This window comes from Neopsephotus bourkii, unplaced genomic scaffold (genome assembly GCF_033783945.1).
Source record: "Neopsephotus bourkii isolate Nb327-2 ecotype Australia unplaced genomic scaffold, CSIRO-AGI_Nbou_v1 NB_301, whole genome shotgun sequence".
Lineage (NCBI taxonomy): Eukaryota > Metazoa > Chordata > Aves > Psittaciformes > Psittacidae > Neopsephotus > Neopsephotus bourkii.
In genome coordinates this window covers 682,210-702,403 of record NW_026900810.1, presented here as the reverse complement: position 1 = coordinate 702,403, position 20,194 = coordinate 682,210, and the positions used below count along the sequence as shown (strand labels likewise).

The 20,194-nt window shown below is 41.2% G+C and overlaps 1 long non-coding RNA gene across 1 annotated transcript in view; it reads right to left on the bottom strand.

Moving 5' to 3' along the window:
• The window catches only part of LOC133208897 (uncharacterized), a 70,952-nt gene extending 50,960 nt beyond the window's left edge, over positions 1-19,992 (bottom strand). Inside the window, exon 1 of the long non-coding RNA XR_009724529.1 lies at positions 19,958-19,992. This is a non-coding gene — a long non-coding RNA (uncharacterized LOC133208897). The remainder of the gene's footprint in view (positions 1-19,957) is intronic.
• Positions 19,993-20,194: the final 202 nt, after the last annotated feature.

The window sequence follows — 20,194 nt, the reverse complement described above, 5'->3', positions numbered from 1 at the left end:
AACAGATACCTTAAGGTGGCAAGAGGACTTCTCAGATCCGTATGCTTGTTAGCAGAAATAATGCATGTTTTTGTGCTTGGTGGTTTTTCCCCCCGTTCCTCTGATACTTAATGGGACCTTTAGTAATATCTGCCAGCAGTGGTACAGCAGTAGCTTCAGATGCACAGACCTACTTCAAGTTTTGTAACTCAATTTCCCTTTTATACATGACTAGAACCTGCAAATCATCAAATTCTAAATGAAATGTTTATGTGTCTACAAATGTATATAGCCAAGAAACTTCTTACATACAAGTCAACTGACAGCCATGATCACAATAAAGCATAAAAATTGCAAGCATTAATAACATTTGTTATTAGCTTCAATTTAAAAATATGGAAATGTTATACCTGGAGCACATGTGCCAATAGCAGATTTTACTTCTGCTTTTCTGCAGGCTAGCATTAAGGCATATCTTTCAGGAGATGCAGTGATCAGTAGCCACACTATAAAGCAGTATGCCAAATCAGTAGCATTTTTTTCTTGGAAAAGGCTACAAACCAAAAGACAATCTGATACAGGTCTCAAGTTCAACAGCAGCAGACCCCTCCTGCCCATTAACTTCTCTCCTCTACCAGTGGCCATTAGTCAATGGTTCAGTTAATGGCTGTTTGATCCACTTGCTTAGTATGGATGCAATTATGCAAAGTGGAATTTAACTTTTAAAAACAGCCTCCATTTTATCCACCAAAATGCACAAAACCAGATTAATGAAGCTAGTACTCGGTATCATATATTTTTCCCACTAGTGAAAATAGAAACAATTGTCAAGAAAGGATGAAACTCATTAACCGAAGCAATTTTACACAACTTCTCACAAGCATCAACCTAAATAAAAATCCATCAGCAATGCTGACTACCTGCCCACAGAACCTTATATTGAATTTGAGAAAAACAACAGTGTCCCACTAATGCCTTCTGCTCCTTAGCACTGGAAGAATTCTATTTGCGCAACCAATTTTTGATCAGTCTGATAAAGTCACAAGCAACTAAGAACACAAATTTATGATCAAGTGTAAGAAACCTTACAGTTCCATGCATCATGTAAAGGGAAAGCACTCAGCTCAATCCAGGCTGATGCATTACTTTTGGCAAGAGGCATATCACAGCCTGGGATATGCCTCTCCAGGCACTCCATGATAAAAGCACTGTACATGCCATCAGTGAGACACACTGAACCTTCTACAAGTAAATGGGCACAGGAAGAGCAGCACTACCACTCTGTACAATTGTCAAGATAAGGAAGGCATTTTACCAGGAATTTCTCCATTTTCCTGCCAGCTTTTTGAGAGGGAGGGTGGTGTTACATGGTTTTTGAGGCTTTTTCCAAGGGTGTGGAGATAAACTAAAATCATTTACATTTGCTAGAATTTTTCCTTCGAATTTGCCTGTTGGGAAGCTAGGAGACTAAAGAAAAACAGGACAGTCACCTTTCCTATAGTTGCTTTAAAGCAAGTCTAGTTTCCATAATTAAACCTGCATCTGGTATATACTGAAACACAAATACAGACAGTGATATCTCCAGATTCAACATTTTTAGTAAAAAAAGTGAGTCAACTTAATGCACCTATTCCAGCCAAGGCATATCTTACATGTTTGTCTGGTATACCACTGTCCTAGAAGAAAACAATGACAGCAGTTTTTGAATAATCCCCACATATATGCAAAACTCCCTCTCTAAAGACTGGCTTAGGCTGCAAGTCAAATATTTCTGGCCATTCTAATATTCTGGTACTAAGAATATCCAGGTTTTAACAGCAAAAAAAACCAAAAAAGAATATGCTCAAGAATGCACTTAGTGGCAAAGAAAGAAAATTTAATTCAGGTTTACCATACTGCAATTTTCTTCACTTTATCTGTCCTACAATAAATTCCACATACACAGCAGTTCACACAAAGAAAACTCAAGTCTGAAGTAATGGGAGTTTTATGTCCCTTCCTCTTAATTGTATCTTCCAATTCCTCGTCCTCAAAATAGAAATACCATTTGTATTTCAAGATATCCAGGACACCAGGCAGATCTTCACTCAGAAACAAAAACATCTCCACAGCTTCCCATATAAGATACCTCTATTTTGTATAAATTAAGGCAGAGACATCCAACCCTAAAATGCAGCCTTCTTTTCTCCTGAAATGTTCATGAATTACATGTATAAACTAAGAAATAGGTTGCTACAAGTTTAGTGAGTTTTAGTTGACTCATGACTACTACAATTATTTCAACAGTAAGGTTAGGAATCTGAGCAACAAAAACAAAATCCATCAAAAAGGAGCAGAAAGTACCACTATTAGCTATACCCATACTCAGCTGATAAACCCTTTCACTTTCAGTGCCATTTTCAGAAGCTCCTGAACAGTGAAGTTTCTATAAGAAATGCACTTAATTGTTCCCAACTTGAAAAAGTTTGTAACCATGAACCCTTCAGGTGAGTAAAGGGTGGGGAGAAGTCAATTTTCACCTGCATCCAACATAAAAGAAAACAAAGGTTAAAAAAAGCAGACATGCACTACTCCGGCAGTTCAAAGAAATGAAAAAAATAAGTTTGTCCTGTACAGATGGTAAAAAACAAACCTTCCTCATTGGAATATAATATGGTTCAAGAGGTAGAAAACTGGAGTTAAGATGAAATACCACATAACAACCCACATAATTTCACGGCAGATTAAAAGAATCATTTAAATAATCCAAGAAGCATGAAGCCATTCAGAGAGGCACTGTTTACACTTTTATCTCATCTATGTCCACTGACCAAATTAGCAGAAAAAAAAGAAAAATTGTCAAGACAGCAAGAGAGGCTCAATTAGACATAATTACTCCTGATAAATCTTTTCCCATGAGGTGAAAGGCAAGACAGCTGTGACAAGCTCAGGCTGCAAGCTGATTTGTCCTTACATCCTGAAACACTACATGGTATCTTACAAACGAAGCAAGTGATTCAACCTGCCAACAGCCCATAGCACAAGTGCTGCAGTTGCCAAAAATAATGTTGTGCAGGTCCCGAGAGGATTTTAGCTCAAGGCAGTCTTTGGCAAAAATCAAAGTGATAGGACTGAAAAACATTACCATACGAGCAGTCTGAAACGAAGCCAAGGGTCTGAATGGATGACCTCGACTTTGCACCAAAACAGATCCATCGCAGCTAGCTCCTACTCTGGCAGCACCACCCAGCCTGCTGGATGTCACAAGCTATCAGGTAAAAGATACAACAAGGGCAGAGTGCCTTTTTCCACTAGTTACGTGAAAGACTGATCCATGCTTGATAATAATATACTCACTGTCTCCTCCCCGTTCCCCTAATCCCTGTTTCCGAGAACATCCACTTTCCCATTTCTTCCATAAACATTTATTCTGGTATGACTTTTAGAGACTTTTAACTATGACACATTGAAATATGGTACAGTGCACATCCCTGCATGCAGATCAAACAAACAGTAATTTATAAATTGAAAGCAGACCTTAAGAATAAAGCAGGCAGAAAACTACTTTTCCACTCAAAAATCAGACAACCACAATGGTTTGCTTGATGCCCAATGTCAAGAAAAACAATGTAAACCAATATAACATGCCACACAAGGCAAAATACATCAGTAGGGTAACTAAAATGATGTGTGACTACCCAGTTCAATTTAGATAGAAAAATGTTTTAGAGCATGAGAAACATATTGATTAAATCTGAGGCTGTGGAAAACAAGTCTGGCTACAAATTAGACAAGCTAGACAATGTAAATAAGCCTTTCTGGAAACAGTGATATGGTAAAAACAAAAAATTATTCTCAGGTTCCTCACAAGTAAAAGAATAAAACCAGGCATTTCTGAAAATGCACCATCTCAAGCTGTAGTAAAGATTAAGTTAACAGTATTTGCCCTGCAGTGCTTGACAGTCCTCTGTCTAAATCTGGTAAGTGACATTTCACACGCTGAGTATGTCCAGTTTCAGACTGCTCAGTGTATGAAAGATGGACTGAATCAAGCTCAGCAGAGAGATCACCAAAGGATTAGGGGGCTGAAGTACATGAGGAACAAGGACAGGCCGAGACGCTTAAGTCTATTACTCTGGAAAACGCCTGGGGGATCACTTTCCTTTCTGTACCTACCTAGGGAGATTACAGCAAAGACTAAGCTAAACCCACTGTCATTTTACACCTCCATTTTACACTGGCCAAGCTTTCAGCAGGGCAGGTTGGACCAGGTGACCTCCAGAGGCCCGTGTTTCAGCCTAAATCAGTTACAGGTCTTGAGATTACCTATAAAAGTTTTCATCTCAATTTTCACTGCTGCATCCTGATTACTGAAGTTATTGGTTCTCTCTGGAGACACTCAAAACCCATCTGGACGCATTCCTGTGCAACCTGCTCTAGGTGGCCCTGCCTTGGCAGGGGGTTGGACTACGTCTCCAGAGCTCCCTTCTATCCCTAATCATACTGTGTGATTCTGTAAATTACTGCAGCCCAACAGAGAGAGCTACAAAACACTGGCTTTGAAAACCTCACCCATTCCACACTAAAACCACCTGTGCATCATCATATTTGATACAAAACAATGTCACCTAACAGTAAGTTGTAAAATTCACTGCAAAGCCAAGCTATGCGTTAGCTACCGTTAGAAGTGGGGTAAACAGAAGAATGAAAAGCAAGACACACAAAATACCAGTTTTTCCAAAGAAATACAGTTCAGACTATGGTACCAATCTTTTCTGCAGGTACAGAGATGAAGCTGTAAACTGTCTTCTATGCATTTTTTCCCCCCACTTTCATACGAAAAAACATGATACATTTCCAGAAAAGAAAAACAGACATCTAGCAGACTGGCTCACATGTATGGATCAAACTAAATGCAAGATTCAGTCTAAAGCGCGCGTTTGCCCACCTTCCACAGAAAGAATGAACACTTTGGTGCCTACCTGCAAAAAGACACCTGCTTCTACAGGCTAGCAAGACACTAACGACATGGATGATATTTAAAAGCTTTCAGAAAGTGTAACATGTTAGGTAAGTGTTGTATCCGACAAGCAGATCAAAAAAGTGATTTTGTCATTCTGTTCCTTATCTAACAAACAGATCCAACAAGCAGCTCCAGCTTGCAGTTGCTATGTAGCTCACAAACAGAAAAATAATAAATATCAAACAATGAACACAGTTTCTGAATAGTACCCTTGAGAATCTTTTCCCTTGACTCCTGACAGGCACTGTGCTGAAGCAGTGTTCAGAAATACAACTGCAGCACATAAAACATCAGAAATATCCTGTAAATATAGAAAAAAGAACACTTTAATGGCAACTGAAAACTGAAACAGATAAGAGAGACTTGTTTATGGAGTTGCCATCCTCAGAGATGTTCAGAACTCAACCAGACAAAGTACTGCTCTAGCTGACCCTGCTTTGAGCAGCAGGGTTGGACTAGAGGATCTCCAAGGCCCCACACGTGCAGAGTCAGTGAAGCCTCCATAAATCCTCCAAACTAAGCTATACTTCATAGTATTTTGAGTGCTTTGCTGATACCTCTACCATATCATAAACGTAAGTTACTGAAATCCAATAACCAAGCTAAGGAAAGACTCCTCAGCTCAGGGAAGATGTGAACACAAGACAACTCCCGTTTCATCACACATGAAAAAGAAGAACCACTAAAAGAACTCTCTCTCCCTCTTTCTAAACATTACTGATAAATGACACTACTGGGGGGAAAAAAGGGGGAAGGGGGTGGAGAAAAAAAAACATTTAATCACAAGCCTATAAAAGTGTTCTACCCTTTCCCAAAGGAAGGTCAAAAGACTTTAAAGGTTTCCGGAGAAGGCCATTTCATGTATTGAAATACAAATGACAGCTCATAGTAGAATGAGGTCAATTACTGAAAAATTTGAATACAAAAACGCCTTCAGAAGGAGCCCCAATTTCCAAGCCCTGTCTAATAAACCACATAGAACATTTATGATCTCATTAAAATCTTTTCCTCTAATGGCTTTTTTTTTTTTTAAGTGTTCTCCAGATAAAGATTTGTGGGTTTGTATCTATTCACAGAATCATAGAATAATTACGGATGGAATGCACCTTAAGATCATGTAGTTCCAACCTCCCTGCCATGGGCAGCGACACCTCACACTAAACCATGTCACCCAAGACTCCATCCAACCTGGCCTTGAACACTGCCAGGGATGAAGCATTCACAACCTCCCTGGACAACCTATTCCAGTGCCTCACTACACTAACAGGAAAGAATTTCCTCCTTATATCCAATCTAAACTTCCCCTGTTTAAGTTTTAACCCATTACCCCTTGTCCTACCACTACAGTCCCTAATAAAGAGTCCCTTACCAGCATCCCTATAGGCCCCCTTCAGATACTGGAAGGCTGCTATGACATCTCCACGCAGCCTTCTCTTCTTCAGGCTGAACAGCCCCAACTTTCTCAGCCTGTCTTCATACTGGAGGTGCTCCAGTCCCCTGATCATTCTCGTGGCCCTCCTCTGGACTTGTTCCAACAGTTCCATGTCCATTTTATGTTGAGGACACCAGAACTGCACACAATAGTCCAAATGAGGTCTCACGAGAGCAGAATAAAGGGGCAGGATCACCTCCTTCGACCTGCTGGTCACACTCCTTTTGACACAGCCCAGGATACAGGTGGATTCTGGGCTGCAAGCGCACACTGAAGCCAGCTCATGTTCATTTTCTCATTGACCAGCACCCCCAAGTCCTCTTCCGCAGGGCTGCTCTGAATCCCTTCTCTGCCCAGCCTGTAGCTGTGCCTGGGATTGCTCCGACCCAGGTGTAGGACCTTGCACTTGTCAGGGTTAAACTTCATGAGATTGGCATCAGCCCACCTCACAAGCATTTCAAGGTCCCTCTGGATGGCATTCCTTCCCTCCAGCGTATCAACCAAACCACACAGCTTGGTGTCATCAGCAAACTTGCTGAGGGTGCACTCAATCCCACTGTCCATGTCAGCGACGAAGATGTTAAACAAGACCGGTCCCAACATCTGTCCCTGAAGGACACCACTCATTACTGGTCTCCAGACAGACATTGAGCCATTGACCACAACTCTTTGTGTGTGGCCATCCAGCCAGTTCTTTATCCACCAAGTGGTCCACCTATCAAATTGATGTCTCTCCAATTTAGAGACAAGGATGTCGTGTGGGACAGTGTCGAATGCTTTACACAAGTCCAGGTAGATGACATCAACTGCTCTACCCCTGTCCATCAGTTCTGTAGCCCCATCATAGAAGGCCACCAAATTGGTCAGGCAGGATTTCCCCTTGGTGAAGCCATGCTGGCTGTCACCAAGCACCTTGTTGTTTCTCATGTGCCTTAACATGCCTTCCAGGAGAATCTGCTTGAAGATTTTGCCAGGCACAGAGATGAGACTGACCGGTCTTTAATTGCCTGGGTCATCCATTTTCCCTTTTTTGAAAATAGGGGTTATATTTCCCTTTTTCCAGTCCTCAGGAACTTCACCTGACTGCCATGATTTTTCAAATATGATGGCCAGCGGCTTAGCAACTTCATTCGCCAGCTCCTTCAGGACCCACGGATGTAGGACATGTAGGAACACACACTCCAGCTGAAGTTTCTAGCATACGATGCTGTTTATCACACAGCTTCTGTGGCAATTAAAACCAGCTCTTGCCACTGCTCAAACTCAGTCTCACCCACCCAGCAACTCACTCACCCACAGGCATGAGTAAGGGGCTAGAAAAATACCTAGGAGGTCAGGGAGAATGAAGCGTTAGAGAAAAGCAGGCAGGTAGGATCACACAGAACATAACCACCCAATCTGGTTTCCATAGAAGACCAAAAGCTTTGAGGACAAACTTGACTCAAACCTATTACCAGAAGTCTAGGATACTGCTACTGCAATTTCAGCAGTGACTGTCACACAGAACTGACACTCAAGTTAGGTCTAAGCTGAAGAACGTCATCCATGTATTTTCTAGCAGATGGAAAACAAAGCAGAACTGGAAGTGACGATATGAGGCACACTGACTCCCACAGGGCACAGTGTCAGCAGAGACAGCCAGGCAGCACTTCACATGTAACTTCTAAACATAATTCTTCCTGAATGCTACCTGAGAGCCCACACCAGAAGCTCACCCAGATTTAAAGGAATATCTTAGAATACACTTTAATTGCCTTAGACACAACAATTTCTACATGTTTCTTTTACTTTGTGTGCTGTTATTCTTTTTGCAGTTTTATAGACTACCTCATTTTCTATTGCTACAGGCCAAGATGTGCAAGAGTTCACCAACATAGGGATGTCTAGCAGGCAATTAAAATCCAAAGCAATCTATTCCAGTATTACTTTAATTCATAGCATACCAGCTATTATGCTGGCACCACTGATCTTCTAACCTTTGAACTAAAACTGCTGGACTAACACCAGAACCAGAAATGAAACGGCCACATTAGCACAACACTGTTCCCAAGCTCAGGAAGCTCCACTGAGGAGGATGGCAAGCCAGCTCATATGCAATACTGCCAATGGCTACTGCCATTAAATGCTATCTGCCTGCAAGATACAAACCAGCATAATGTTGCGTTGTGCCATGTAGGTACTGTGAGCTAAAGCTATAATAATAAAATAAAGCAAGAGGACAAGTTTGAGCACTGATCTGTAACTCATGATTTTGCCCAAGTTTGCTAACAGACACTGATGTACAGGAGATCCCAAAAGGCTAGGTTCTGCTCCCAGTAAATAGCAGGGTTTGAGCTGTGCAAAGCCACTCTTCGGAGCAGAAAGTAGACTGCAGACAAGTGCAGACATACGCTAGACTCCTCAGAACTGGCTCAAGGGTCTCCAGCAGAGCTTTACAGCTAGTTATGAATAAATTTATCCACAGTGAGATGAAATCTAAAGCCCAAGGCAGCTTCTCCTCAGAACACTCCTACAGATTTCTCATTTGTGTGTTAAAACAACTTGCCCAAAGGCATTTGCATTTCCTTACCTCACAAAGTCAATGAGGTAATGAATGAATATGAGGCACTGATATTACAGTAATATCACACCAAAATACAATCTCATTAGTAGCCATAAATAAGCGAAGTCAAGTACACTCAATGTAGAGCAGCACAATTACCACGCAACTAGGCTGCACATGCACATGTACATGTACAGGATTCCATATTCTGCTTAAAATGTCAGATTAGGGCTCTGGCCCTTTCCAGTTCATGAAAGTACAGACAAGTATAAAACACATCAGTGCTCCGATTATCCTGCTTGATTCAATTCCCATATTTTGTTGGTTTAGAGGTTTGTATGGGGATTTTTTTTATCAAGTCAAGGAGTATTGTCTAAACTGGGAACATAAGCAAATCAAACAACATCTTAAAAGCAATTGTTTCTGCCACCACTAAAAACTTACAGAACCTTCCCCACACATATCCCTTACACTTCCCCAACACCCTTTCAGATGCATAAAAGGAGCAGAGCAGGTCATACTAACTTTACCAGAAGCAACAGCCAATTCCTCATGTAGTTACGAGATCAGGACAACTAGGTTTTGTTCACAAGGCACCAAGAATAGTACTCTCAAAGCTGTACACTGCTATTAAGACTGTCCTCCCTGCAGCCAGGTCTGACCATCTAGAGTCTCAGAGAAAGGAGGTGGCTGAGACCAGATGATCAGCTCCCAAAGGATAGCTACAGTTCAAAGGGCACACTGCAAGCCCTTCTTAATTATCTTTGTCTGGAAAAGCGTCAAGCAACTTTTCAGTACAACTATTCATTGAGATAATGACAACAGTTTAATTTCACAAGTAGTTTTATTAATACTACATATGTTCATCTTGCTGACACCCAGCACTAATTAACATAGTTAAAAACTGAACAGCAGTGGCACTTCAATACTATCCTAAGTCTTCAGTTCCAAATTTTCGCAGGGATAATATAACACATTGCCTTGCAACACGGGGTGCCATTACTCAAGTGACTCACCTACCTGAAGTTTCCATACATCTCAAGAGCTTTTGGCACCTCAGATAAGTACTAAAGTGATAACAAACAAGGGTTACAGCAAACAAGACAGCTACCTCTATCAACATTTTTAAGGCAGAAACTCAGTGCAAGAACAGTCACTCAGCATTAGCCCAAGATTTGAAAACAAAAAAAAAACCAGCACCTTTAGAAAGGCAATTTTTTCTACGTGGCAAAATTGCTTTGTACCTCCAACATGGGAAGGTTTTTGTACTTCTTTTATTAGCAACAAGAAAGTAGTGTAATGCAGAAACCAACCACTATTTAAAGGGTATTTTGCATTATACTATGCATGCAATTACTTCATTTTCAAAAGTAGTATTAAACGCTGACATTAAACGACTTTACCTGCAAGCACACAACACCCACGTACTGTCGCAGAGCCAAGTTTTTATTGCCACCTGTAAAATGTTACTGAAATAGAGCAGCACTGTTCAAGTCCTTTTCTTTCCCCATGTAAAAAAGTGAATACAAAGGACCAGACGATCAGGCATACTGTCTGTTAAGATACACCCTCATGTATCTTACAAGTAATAAAGTACTAAATTAGTAGCCAAGCTTCAAGTAAGAATTAATTCTACCCACGTTTTCTGTCAATACCTGGAAAAAAAAAAAAAGGTAGTCATTCTGGAGGAAATCTGGATTCAAACTTAAGAAATTAGTCACAATATTAAGCATTTAGCTTCACCTTTACAGATTTGTGCTGATTCTTCTCCCACCTCCCTTCAAATAGGTTTCAATTCTTCTTTCACTTGTAAGGCTAGAGAATCAGAGATTTTTGGACTGTTCCTTTCTAAACTATAATACTCACAAAAGAGAAGGGGAAACAGGTGGTTATTCACTTCTTCATCCAAAAAAAAAGTGATCAAAGTGCTACTTTATTTAAAACCTGTCCACTAGCTCTCCATTTCACCAACTATTTCAAGTTTGACCCTTGTTAATTGTAATTGCCTCTTTAAATTACACATAACTGAGAGATGAAATGAGAATTTTATCTTCAAATTCCTTCTTCTACAACTCCTTAATTTTTCTCCTTATATCAGTTTGTGAGGCCTGTTTTACTCAGCACCAAGTCTCCTCAAGAGTTCTCAAGAACTGAAGAAAGCCATCACCTGAAGTTAGACTCCATCGTATTTGGGAATATTTGACACCTAGGATAAATTGCTTTGGGTTTTGTTCTTTTTAAACAAAATGCAGGCTTACAAAAAAGAAGGAGCAGCAAAAGCCTCTCCTCTCCCCCAGCCCTTCAGATGCTTTCTATCTCTGGGCATCCTGCACTTTCACAAGAGGCAATGTTTACCTTGCATACGATTATTTTTCATGTGGTCAGCTCTGCACAACTGCTAAGCTGTTCTCAAACTGACTGTGCCCGCCTCCCCAATTTTCAGAAGAGATGCATTATATCTCCGAGTTAAAGAGCATATTCATAACATGCACACTCTTGCCCTTGGCACACATAAAGTTGCTGGCAGTTTGAGGTATGTCATTACACTTATGGTCCAAGAACAAAAACATACTTCAACTATGCAAGAATAGAAAACCTCAGTTCAGCTGCTCAGGTAAGCACTGACTTACTAAAAAACTGAGTTTTAATGATGCCAGCAATCAGCAGATAATGACTAACTGGTAAAATAACAGTGATGAGAACCATTCGCAACATTTAATTACCACTTATTATCATACCTTTGTTTTACTGGAGATGCGCTTTAAATTACCAACAAATTTGAAAGTCTTTACTGCATCAACACTACATATACAAGTGATTACATCTGAAATACTGCACACTGTTGCATGTTCACACCCAATTCTAATACTGTTTGGAGACACAGTAACCTCTTGTGTTCTCAAATGTAGAACATTAATTAACCTTGAACATTTTCTGGATGAAAACAAAGGTACAATAGCACAGGAATAAAAAAAAAAAGCTCCTGACAATTTTAATGCAAGATAAAAACCCCTATGTAGCTCTGGAGATCATCTGGCTTTGCCTAGATAAGAAAGTAATTGTATAATAAGGTAAGAATTAACTTAAACAGCTCTCAAATTATGCCACAGAGTTTATCCCACAGTTTGAATAGCAGAGTGGAAGTGTTTGTGGTAGGCAGTAGTCCAGAGTACCATGACCACTCATTTCACTGTACAGACATGACCTAAAAACCCACACAACCTCAAATCCCTAACAGGTTTTTCAATTTTGAATAAATGGCATGTTTTAAGAGTACCTTAGCATTTTTCATTTGTTTATGTTAACAAATGCATCCTAACAAGATTCACCTACCATTTCTCTGTATGGCAATGCAATGAATAACACTAGATTTGGGACATCATAGGAATTTCCGAGTTATGTCAATTATGAGTCAGTAACTACCCTGGCAAGATGCTGCAGAAGTCAACAGAAGGAAGATTTAGGAAAACACACAACTGACTTTGTCAACACTGCCCTCTTCAAAGACTGCACAAGGGCAAAAGAAGAGAAAGAGTAAAGGAAACAATCTAAGGAAATGACAAACTATGCAAATAGCTTTTACATAAGTATCTCTCATTCCCTCGCTCCCAAGTGTTTGCTTTAGCAGAAGCTGGGGGAAAGCATCAGGTTGCACTCTTTATTCTGACTGCTGTATAATCAATACAGTGCAGTCTATTGAACTATTTTATCCTGATTCATGCAACAAGCTGTTAAATACAGCAAAGTACAAGACCTGTGCCAGTACCATGTCATCTATAAAGATATATTTATTTTCAAGGCATGAGAATGTTAAACCAGAACTATCACACAATTATGCGGTCCTTCAGCAGGGACTGGAAGCATAAAAACCCAATTTCCGCCGTTCTGATCTGAAAAGAAAGGAAGCGGTGTAAATCTCAGATGCATTGGGCAGAAGCAGGGAGGGCCCTTTAAGATTATTTTCTTTTTTTTTAAAGATTGGCAATTCAGAAAGTGAAGACAGAAATCTCTTCCACAAAAACAAAACTAAGATATCTTTAAATAGTTCAGAGACAAGAAGTGAAATGGCTTTTGTGTAACAGTAACACGTTTAAGCCTGCAGCTTGAGTTTCATCACCCATTGTCTTTTGTTTTTCTAAAAACAAAGTCATGTTACACTCCAGAAATGTGGAGGAGTTTGGTTTTTGCCAGTTTCTTCAGAAAGGGCAATTCTGTGCTCTGGCCCTGACAAAATAAAAACATTCAAGATGTGTACATTTCCTCTTACATTGGCCTCCTGGAGGAAAATAAATAAATACACCTCCCCCTTTCTTGCATGCCCACAGACAAAGGAAGTAAGAGTTTCCTGTTGCAGGTTCGCAACCTGAGAGCCAGCATTAGGAAGCTGTGAAACTGACACCAGTGGTAGTGCTGCTACCAGAGTATCCAAGAAAAAAAACATCAAATGGACTGGATACCCAGTAAAACTTTCACATTAGTTGAAATGTATAACAAAATATATATATACACACACATATATATGTATGTTTAAACTGTATCTGCACCAGTATTTCAACCAGTAACGCCCCTAGAGAGGGCCCTCCAGCTATTACCAAGTAGCAGTCAGCAGAGCCCAAAGTGATGTAAACCAGGAGTCCAATCTCCTGCTCAAAGCAGGGCTGACTACCACATTGCATCAAGTTGTTCATGGCTTTGTCCTGTCAAGCTTTAGAAGTCTTCAAAGATGGAAATTCACCACTCGCTCTAGGGTGGTCCGTTCAATGCTTAACCACCCTAAGAATGATTTATTTTACTTTTTATAGTCATTTTGGTGTGTATAAACTGGATTTCTCCTAAAGGAAACTAAGGAAATAATTCCTTCCCCAGAAGTTCACCAAATGTGGCCCAACCCTGCATGGTCATAAAACCACATCTGTGTTGGGGACATCTGATTTAGGAGACCAGACTAAATTCTGTCTAAAGTAAAGACGTAACAATTTTGAAATTAGATGAAGCATTCTCTGAACCAAAAAGAACAGAGGAAAAAAAGTTATAAACCAGAAAATTATAATCTCTTGCAAAACACCAGTCATCATGGAACCGCACCAAATACTTCATATGAAGGTGTGAAGTACACTTAGGATTTTGAGTGAGTGTGGACTAAGACCAATATCTTCTTCAGATCAAAAGAAACAGGCAATAATGAAAATATAACTTCAATCATTTCAAAAAAAGTCCCAAGAACAACATAAATGTATTCTTGGGGCTATGCAATATTTGGTCAAACCCACAAAAGTATGTATTTAAAAATGTTTAACTCTTTAAAAGAGTTGTCTGCTTTGCCACCCACAAGAAAACCCAAGATACCCATCAGAGCTGCTGACGTGAGCAACTGGCATACAGAAAGTTCTGCTACCACAGCAGTTGTTCTACAGATATTATCGGCCAGCATTAAAAGAAGTTCTCTATTAATCCTATTTCACATCACATCAGCATACAATAAGCCTGCCATTTCAATTCAAAGGTCAGAAGACAATGGATTTAGCTGATGGTGCCTTAACATGCATTGTGACTCCAGAAATGCAGAGAGCAGAGCCATGCTACAAAAGCAGCTCTTGGTACTCCTGGAACCCCACCATCCACCACGAAGAGGCAGCCAGCAAGGCAGGCTGCCAAGCAAAGGAAGATGCTCGGCAATTTCTCCCACCCAGAAAAGCAAGCATTAACATCCACAAAATAATACCAGCTGAGTATATTAAACATAACTAAGTCTCCCAACCAAACTCAACAGGTAACTTTTCTCTAAGTTAGGCTCAACTTCCAAGAGGTGCTTTCCAGCAGCCTAGAAATTTCAGCATCAGGAATTTTCTCCTGATGTCAGCTAGTTGAGGTTTCTAATCCACTATGTCATCATCAATTGGGAAAATCAAGATATATTTCAGGGTTAACTTGAAAACCTTTCACTGAGATAAAACCCCAGGCTGATGCACAAGTTCAACACCAGCATGTTTTTTTCATAGCTGCAGTAAAAAAAAAAAAAAAGAAACAATAAAAATCTATCCAAGGTCTAAATGAGTATCCTAAGGTTAAAAAACTGTTACCTCAAAAGTTAAACACAAATTGAAATAACCACCACCAAGAGAATTGTGAACAGTGAAACAAACCATATGGAACCATGACGAACAACCCCGCTTTAGAACAACTGCATGCCAGTAGTTTATTTAAATTTTGACAACTTCCAAAATAAAACTTGGGTCTTCAAAAGGCACTTCACTAATCTTTAGCACCTTAAGAAGTGTTCTCCACTTTCTACAGAGCCCAAGATCAAAGGCAAAGAGTATTAAAACATCAATAAAAATTTCAAAGTGCCCCTCAGGCCTAAGCATAGACTGCTTTCCCCAGTAACAACTCTTCCCTATGTATTATCTTTATAAATAACCCACATTCAGAAAAGTTGTTCTATACAGCCATGCACCTTTTAGAAATTTGATCTCTCTCTCAAAAAACTGATGTCCGTCCACTTTACAGGGAACATGAGCTACTGCTACTGTACTCCAGCATCCAACACATCGAAGACTGTTAATATGAAGAGGTGAAACCACAACTGATTTTGATCCTACTAATTAAACACAGGCCTGCAAGAGAGGATCCACTTACAGTCAGACCTTTGAAACAACACTGACAAATACTCAGTCAGCAATCATACAATTCACCAGCTATCAAGATTATGAGAAGTATTATGTCGCCACATTTAAATGAAGTGCTCTTTAAAACATGCTTCCATAAAGAAAACAAAGACTTGCAAATGCTTAGTCTCACTTAACACTTACCATAAAAGACATGTGGCAGAATCTAAATCAAACAGCCTACCCATCAAACTGGTGCTATAGAATTCAAAATTAAAGAGGCTGAGACAATGACATAATTTAGCTTTGCATATTCAAAGACAGACATCTAAAACCATTCTATCTGCTGATTCATGTTCAAAAGCACAGTTAAATAACCAAGCATTTCTAGTGCCTCTCAACTCCTAAAGGGTTTCCCAAAGTTCAGAGTGCAAAACTACTACCAAAGCTAAAACCAAAACTGCTATAGACTGCTAGTCTTGCACTGCCAGCTGCATAAGGACTAAAAACACAATTAGTCAAAACCACAAAATTATTACCACTCAGCCTCACCACTGCCCATCATCTACAGGTTTACAGCTGTGTCTTCAGTTAGCCACTGCTGGCAAGGTTCTACTCCCAAAAAACATCGATTACCTTTCATTAAGTAGAGACTATCTCACCTCTCATAAAGCCTTAAAATCCCACTCTATAAACCTCCAGCTTGAGAATCCTCATTCCAATGTTAAACTGAACTCAGTGAAATATAAAGCTTAAAGTATTTAAAAGTTGCTATTTAGAGGGATGTACTTGATTTCAAGAGACTGAAGTGACATCTCCCTGGAAACATAAAACACTGAACAATGTGACATTTTTATCCCCTCACAGAAAGATACTTAATATATTATTAATTTGATATGCAAATCAACAAAAGTCTCACGTAGCAGATTTTTGAATATATTCATTTACACTGATAAAAGTAGTAACTGCACTTGCTATATTTCTGTCATAACAAGAACTTAAATGGGTTTCAGAACAAATTCATAAAAATCTAAGATGGATAATGAAGTAAACAAAGCAAAGATATAAAAAGGTATTATAATAAGATATTAAAAGATAATTAAATCATGCTTTATTGACTTTTTAAATATGTAAATTAAGAAGCTGCTGAGGACAAAAAGGAATCTGCCAGAAGCCAAGAAAGCCACGGAAACAGATCAAGACTGTTTGCCAACTAACCAACACATGGGGTCAACAAGAATAAAATTAAACCTCTGAAAATGTCAGCATTAGGGAAATCAAGTTGCGCAACTGAAATTCTGATGAAGGCAGAAGCTCTGCTTCTTCATTCCAGTAGGGCATTCAGGATTTCTAACCAGAGCAGCAAGAACTCAATAGCTTGCAGCAACCCCCTTGCCAAAGGGATTAAACTACTGATATGGAGAAAACAGTTCATTTTTTCTTCTCTACAGTGGACATACTACAGGACAAAACAGATCAAGAAATAGAAAAGAAATTTAGCTGGGCCTCAGCCCTTTCTTTTACAAGCCTACCTCTCATCTCCCCAGTGTATTTACAAAATTATCCACCTTAACTGGAAGAACATAACCTTTGTAAAATCCAAAATTTTGGATTTACAGGAATAAATAGCAGGAATATTCTATATTCTTAAAATTAAGTTTTGATCGCCTACCTGAGAAATAAAAAATGCATACATTTTAGCAGATTTCATAATTCTTAAACAGACACTTTAAAGGATGTATTTGAGACACATCTACAAAACAGAGGACAAAGAGCTACGTAACAACAAAACATTCTTGAGGCAGCAGCAGAATGCTTATAAGCATGATAAAAATAAAAAAAAATCCCCTTGAAAATCAGGGAGGGTGGGAAGGCCACATTTGGACATGGTTTTTAAAACAACAGCTAAACAAAAGTTAATCTGAAACCTTAAAATTTTGCATCTGATAAACATAAGAGAGAGAAAAGGCTTCTCAATCCCAGACCAATTACGCGCAAGTAAAATGACAATCATGAGTGAAATCACAATCATATATTATACAAAAAATAGGTTGCGAATTACATGTCCCCATATTAAGTTTTTATTTCCGACCACAGCTCCACCCTTTCAAAGCTCTGTGTCAGTGCCTACCTCTACACCTGCTCACCTCTTTAATGAAGCAACCTTTCACAGCCCTGCCATAGTCAGAGTTGACATCCCATTTTGCTTCTGACTTCATGATCTAAGAGGTTCTACAAACCACAACTGAAAGCTAAGTATGCGTATCCCAAGCATCAATGTTAACACTAAGCATTTTATTAGCATCAGTAATACCTTTTTAATACACTGTTGAGCAACTAAGTGCACATCCTTTAATCTACTAGGCATAAACAAACACTGTTAAAATAGGGGGAAAAATCTTCTGCCCCAAGTTAGCAATCAATGAAAAGAAGTCAGTATTTACAGAGAAAACAAACATGAAACTTTTTAGCTTTGCTTAAGCAGAACGTATGTGTTTTGTAACTAAGAAAAGATAAATCTGAAGTTCCCATATCATTTCTGGATTAATAACTGGTATGGCATCTAATGGCCTAATGCACAGAAAGCCTTGACCATGAAACAACTTGGAGATCTCTCTCTGCAATTACAGCTACCACAAACATCTACCTTCGTATTTCCACCTGTTTCTCCCACCCCTCCAGCTGAAGACGAGCAGAGGCCAGCCAAGCAAAACCTTCCAAATAAATAACGACCAAACTCTTCACCAGAGAAAACACAGGTGTTTATTATACAGTTAGTACTTGCAGTAACAACACACAAAAAATGATGTAGGGGGAAAGACTCTTTTTCCCTTAACACAAAGCTGGTTTATGTCTTAAAGGAATCTAATGCTTAATTCCCATAGTTAACAAAAAAGAAAAAAATTCACAATCAAAATACCAAAAGGACTGCTTTCTAAAGAAAACACAAATCTTCATGATTCATCCATACAGACCTGAAAGCTAATGAAATGTGACACCTCTACTCTGAAAACAAATTTGCATTGTGTTATCAACTCAGGGTCCCTGCTCACAGATGCACTTCATTCAGCACGCAGCAGTGCGTTCATTAAAGCGGCATCACTAGCATGTTTAGAAGCGATCTTGCAGGCAAAAATCATTAAAAGCGATTTTGTAATATTATCCAAAAGCCACGTACGTATTTCTTCTTTGGGTAAAAATGTGCCTCCTCCAAATAAAGCATACGCATACTGTGGCCAAGGTTATACAAGGAGATCTTCGCTAACCTGAGCAATTTCCATTTCATACCACTGCTTCACCAGACACGAACGGGTGAATGCCTTATTAAACGAGCCAAAGCTGCATCACACTTACTCAGTGCAAATAACGAGTTATTTTTAAATATAGCATGAGGGCATTAACATCAAGACTTCATGCAATATAAAGCGGGGGAAGAGCAAACAAACTCCTCGTAGGAAGGTTATTCCTCTTCTCACCTACCTTTCCTTGCTTCCCCATCTCCTCTTTCCCTCTCCGTAAGATCCAGTTTAAGGCATTCCACTTTTCTAGGCTCCCGGTGAAGAATCAAATACCATCCGCAAACATTTTGTTCCTCCACCCCCTCCCTCATGAGCTGATGAGCAGTCAGCGCATCCCCACCGGCACTGAATTACCTAATTGTTATCATGACCGTGTCCCCAGCACCGCCTCGGAACAAAACCAGCACAGCTCCCCCTCGCCGGCTATCAGAAGTGAAGGACAAGGCACTGAAGTGCAACTCGCAGCAACACACAAGTTACGCGTCGAGCCCCGAGCCGCCGCCACCGCTGCTCCCGGTCCCGCAGGGAGCGCGTCCCCCGCCGCAGGGCAGCGGCCGCCCCCGCGGAGCTGGGCGGCGCGGGAGGAGCCGCGAACGGAGCGGAGAGGCACACGGCGCAGAGCGGCACACGGCGCGGACCGCCGCCACTCACCGCCGCCACTCACCGCCGCCTCCGGCCGCCCGCCCGCGCTCCCGCCGGGGCACCGTCCGCGATGCTCCCACTCGGGGCTGCCTTCCCTTACGAGAAAAAGACACCAATCCGGAAAAAAAAAAAAAAACCCGGCTCTACTCTCCCCCGGTGGGATCCGCGCCCGGCCCGCCCCCGGCCAGTGAAGGGCCGCCCCGGGCAACAGCTCGGCGGGCTTCGGCGGCCCCCCGCCCGACGGGGCTGCGAGTCAGCTTCGCCCGGGCCGCCAGCCCTCGTCAGCCCCGGCGCCGTGCAGCGCCAGGGCCGGGGTCCGCTCCCCACACACACCCCCACACACCGCTCGGTCCTACGGCACGACGGCTCCCCGCGCCCGGCTCCGCGGCAGGCACACAGGCAGAAGGAGGACGGCGCGCAGCCCGCCCCGGCTCGGCGCTCCCGCTCGCAACTCACCCAACAAAGTTGCGGCGGCGGCGGCTGCCGGCACCTCCGCTCGCTCTGTGCCGGGCTGTGCAGTGCGCGGTGCTCCCCGCCCGCGCCCGGGATGAGCTCACCCCGCCGCCCGCTCTGCTTCTCTTCGCTCCGCTCCGCCCCCCTCCGCCGCAGCTCTCGCGAGAGGAGCGGCCCCGCCGCCCGCGCTCTGGCGGCCCCGCGCGCGTTCCTATAGCAACGGCCAAGCTCCGGGCCTAG